The sequence below is a fragment of the Lissotriton helveticus genome, chromosome 1_1 (assembly GCF_964261635.1).
Source record: "Lissotriton helveticus chromosome 1_1, aLisHel1.1, whole genome shotgun sequence".
NCBI lineage: Eukaryota > Metazoa > Chordata > Amphibia > Caudata > Salamandridae > Lissotriton > Lissotriton helveticus.
Genome location: NC_136057.1, coordinates 1,834,526,548 through 1,834,531,832, shown reverse-complemented (window position 1 = coordinate 1,834,531,832; position 5,285 = coordinate 1,834,526,548).

Sequence of the window (5,285 nt, the reverse complement as noted above, 5' to 3'; positions counted from 1 at the left end):
CTTTTCATGGCCTGAACCCCTGGTACCGCAAGTATTGGCTTAATCAAATGGCTTTTCTTACTTCGATGTTTACCCATCTTTACAGTCCTTTACACAGAAAAGCCATTCTATATCCTTTTCATGGTTAAACACCTTTGCACCACAAAACACGTGTTTGATTTATCAAATAACATCAACCCCTGGTGCGGAACTGACTCCCGTGTGTCCCGGGATTCTATTTTCCAACCCGAATATCGGACCCCGTACGCCTTACCGATAGGAAGAGGGACAGCCGGTGTTTCTTCAGCCGATGTAACTCCCTGGTAAACTTCTTGCTCTATTTACACCTCGCGTACTGACGTCATGGCGTAATCTCGCGGGACCCTACGTGGATCCACGTACCCGTTTTGGGCGCCATCTTGGAATGGGGCTAACGTTCAACTTTAGTATGTTATGTGCCCATATTCCTGTGCAAAACATATCGCGAATTATGGTACTCCATTTCTGGTTTATAAAAAAGATACTTTCATTACACAGGCCATGACCAATATACTTAAGATATAAATCCTTTCAAGCCCAAAAGTGCAAATGTATTCTGTGGTAACCAGAGGGGACAGTCGAATTTCCAATAGATTGAGTAAAAATCAAAATCAAAGGGACACCCACCCCTTTAATTAGAATATTTTTCAGATACATGTAATTTCAGAACGCTATGCAAACAGGATTTTTTATCAAAAGTTTGAGGCATGACAACAAATTACCACTACCTTCTACACATATATTCAGAATACCTTCCATATGCAACCTTTATGTTTTATGCAGAATTTTATATGAGCCCGATGATTCAGAAGCTATAGGGCAATCAATGGCCATCAGTACGTGGGCCTAGTTATACAGAAACTGTAAGGCCTCATACACCAAATTTAGGAAGCAAAAGGGGGACTCACGCTTATACACCTTCACTTATGGAAAAGAAGTATTCCTAACCCAGAATTCAAGCTCGATATGCCCACTTTCCAGCTCTATACCTCGGGTCAGCCAAAGTCTAAGTTATATTAATGTACTTTGTTCCATTCCAGTAATCGTTAAGCCCTGTTCTTTCACTTTTTTCCTGAAAAATCCATCTCGCCTCCTTAGTGATAAGCAACCGTTCTACTGATCTAGAATCTCCTGTCACTTTCTCTAGACCAACCCACTTAAATGTGTGCTTGTTGCTATGGCAGTGTTGCACCGATTTCGTAGACAGTTTCCCTGCCCTTATTATACTCAAATGTCCTTGAATTCGCGTTTTTATTTTGCGTGTGGTAAGTCCAATATATTGTAAACCACATTCGCAGTCTAGCCTGTATACCACATTAGTGGTATTACAGTTGCTGAAATGTCTCAGACTCCATTCTTTACCTGATTGTAACGTTACACTTGTCACCTTAGATGTTATAGGACAGACAGAGCATGACCCACACGGATAGTGTCCCATAGGGACCGTGCTATTCCTTGTTACATTGCAAACTTGTGGGCAGGTATGGACCAATTTATCTTTAAGGTTGCTTGCACGCTTGAAAGCGAACCTGGGTGGCAACATTTTAAAGTCTTTATTTGACAACAACGACCAGTGCTTACGAATAGATTGCCTTATTTTCGTAGCCAGTGGGTCGAACGTCATCACCACCGGAAGGCAGTCCTCCTTTTCCCGATGGTTAACTTCCAAGAGTGCACTTCTGGGTGTATTTAGAGCTCTCTTTTTTGCTTGTTTAATGATTTTTGCAGGGTAATTTCTTTGTTCCAACTTGTCAGACAGAGCCTGTGTCTGCTCCTTATATATGTCTGTAGTAGAACAGTTTCTGCGGTATCTAAGAAACTGCCCCACCGGCAGGTTGTCCCTGAGTGCCCTTGGGTGGTACGAGTCGTATGACAACAGAGAATTCCTATCGGTGGGTTTCTGATGGACACTTGTCATCAGGCCACCCCCGCTGGCTTTGATGTCCAGGTCCAGATAGACTGCAGCGTCCCGGCTGTAGGACCAAGTAAAACGAAGGCTGTGATCCTGCATATTAAGCCAGTTTAGTAATTCCAGTAGGCTGGACTTTTCTCCAGTCCAGACGCAGAGCACGTCGTCTATATATCTCCTCCAAAGACGCACCTGGTCTTTGAAGGGATTGGTGGAGGGGTAGACCACGTGCTCTTCAAACTGGCCCACATATATGCAGGCCAGACTGGGTGCCATCGTAGCTCCCATAGAGGACCCAGTGGTCTGCAGGAACAGTTTGTCCTTATAACTGAAAAAGTTTCTTGTTAGGGCTAATTCAATGCATTGCAGAACAAAGGTTTGGGGGTGCATCATAAAACCATTCCTGTACACCCAGGGCACGCGCTGCTGCCACCAACGCAGCGTCCTGGGGAATGCAGGAATACAGAGATTTAACATCAATGGTCACTAAAATCTCCTCAGACGGATCAAATGCCATATCCTTTATTACATTTAGGATGTCCATAGTATCCTTCACAAACGATTTTTGTGTTACAACAGATTCTCGCAGAAAGTAATCTGCGAACTGCGACAATGGTTTGAGAACCGATTGTATGGGGCAGGCGTATGTATTTTTGGCAAAAATGTAGAAAGCGGGAGTTCTGGGGTTGGTATTCACCAGGAACTCCGCCACCTTAGAGGAGATCCACTTCTTCTCTCTCGCATCTCCCACCATTTCTTTTATGATTGTGAGTAATTCAGGGGTGGGGTCTTTGTTTAATGGCTGGTAGTTTGCTCGGATATTAAGTAGCCGGAAAACTTCTGTCTCATAATCACAGGTGTTCAACAACTACCGCACCACCCTTATCGGCACTTTTTATAGTCAAATCTTTATTGTTTTGCAAGCTTTTCACAGCTTCCCAATCCTGTCTGGACATATTTTTGTAATTAGTATTCCTTTCTTTTGTTTCTAGTAATTCAATGTCTTGCAAGACCTTGGATTCAAAAACAACAATTTCTAGACCAACCGATCCACTCGGTGGCAGAAAGGTAGAAGGTTTTCTAAGATTGGTATTGAACCCACCCTGGTTTTCCCGTGGTTGGTTAGCAAAAAACTTTTTCAATTTAATCACCTTGGCCCTGCCCTAAAAAGGAGCGCAACAAAGTCGCCCAGGTCAGCGTTGTTTTGTTCTTGGGGATTAAACCTTACTCTGTTACTTTGAGGCCTGTCCTGCTCGTCCTCACTGGATGTGTTATCAAATGTGCAGTTTGAGGGGGTGCGTTTCTGTTGCTGTCTACCACTCCACCCTCTACGTTGCCCACCCTGATTGGATTGTTCTGGACCTGTATGATAGTGTGAGTCAGTAACGTAGGAGAAAGCCCACTCGTGTGAGTATTTTTGTAGATTTCTCTGGAGCCCCTTGATCTTTTGATTTATCATAGAATTCTTATATTCGTTTAGGTGTTCCTGTATTCTGCTAAGGTGTTCTTTAGCATTCGTGAAGGTGTTATCGCGACTGATACTCTCTTCAAGTTCTAGGATTTCCTTCAATAGTTCCTCGCTCAAACGTTGAGCAGTACTAATAATAAGAATTAGCCAATCCCTGGTGCATTTGTTGGCTATGTAGCTCCAATCCAACCTGAATTTTTTGTCATCTAAAAAAATTCTAGGTTCTATTCTCACAAGAAGGCTTGCTGGTGCGGCTCCTGCTGTGTAATATCCGGACATTAATGCCCCATGTAGGGCTATCCTCACTTGCTTCTTCTTCAAATTGCTCAATTGTTCCCACTCTTCTCTGACTGTTGTATTCCCTAAAAGGGGAGAGTCTGAGAGGAGTGAAGGCCCTGCTAAAATTGCGGCTATCTGTTGATCTGTGAATGCTAGACAGATCTTATCCATAGTCTAAACTGTTCATATATTGGTATTATGTGCAATGGGAACCACCACAAAGGCCAGGTGTAGTGACGTGTTATGGAGCTTATTATAAAACCAGGGACCCCTATTCTCGGCAAGAACAAATGCTCTCACGCTGAGCCGCCATTCACACTATGTCTATCAACAAGGAGCTTAGAGGGAAAATATGGTCATAGGCCGCCCTTGACTCAACATCCAATTTCCACAAAAATGACCTTCACCCAAGGGCACTGACTAATTTATGTTTTTAATGGTGTACCGTATGTCTCAAGCCATTACAACTGAACTCCCCTCTTTTAATTGATGGGGTAGGAGGTACATCCACATTGTGCCATATTTAAAACTTGCCCGAACTCTTTTGTAAAACAACAGTTGTGAGACAACCAACAACACACACCCAAGTGTCAGACTCAGACAAAGGAAAAAAGTGTGTGTGAGCGAGATGGCACCTCGCGGGTGCACCACCAACGGGAACCTGGCAGGTACTCACCAGGATTGCCCTGATCTCATCATTGACACCATCAAGCTCGAAAGAATATGTGTCCAATAAACAAACAAGAAATGTGTTTGTGAATACGTGCAGTGTGGGTAGACAACGGATAACAAATATGAAGTCAAAACAACATACAGACCCCAAACAACACGGATATCAAATTTTAAATTTGTCTCCTTCGTGTTGGTTGTGGGTACTTAAAAAAGTGAGTGTGGCTACTACTTATCCAACCATACTCTACTTGCCGACATGTTTCATTGCCACTCACATTTTTGGCAATTTCTTCAGGGCGTTACATATTTTAAGCCACTGCATTGGACATACATCGTCTTCACAACTGTGAAATAAAAAACAAACAAAACACACACAGTTGTCAACCTGCCTTATAAAATGCTAAACGTTTGGCATGTCCCAATTGCACATACCTCCACAGTATTTACCCTCGATCAGCCACCTTGTCTCGTACCAGCTGAGAGGACGAAACCCTCGTGTATTTCTTAAATACCTCCAGGCGTGAGTCACCTTTCCTCCCCTTCGGTTATTTTCACTGCAGGGGGTTGAAATGTACCAAGATTACATGCATATTTTATGTTTCTCCTTTCCACATTTCTGAGAGTATGTTTCTTTTTCTACTGTTAGTTACATGCTAAATGTATCTCATTTCCTACTGCGGAGGTTACGTTTCTGTACCAACGAAAACTTCCCTTTTCCCTTTTCATGGCCTGACCCCTTGGTATCGCAAGTATTGGCTTAATCAAATGGCTTTTCTTACTTCGATGTTTACCCATCTTTACAGTCCTTTACACAGAAAAGTCATTCTATATCCTTTTCATGGTTAAACACCTTTGCACCACAAAACAAGTGTTTGATTTATCAAATAACATCAACCCCTGGTGCGGAACTGACTCCCTTGTGTCCCGGGATTTTATTCT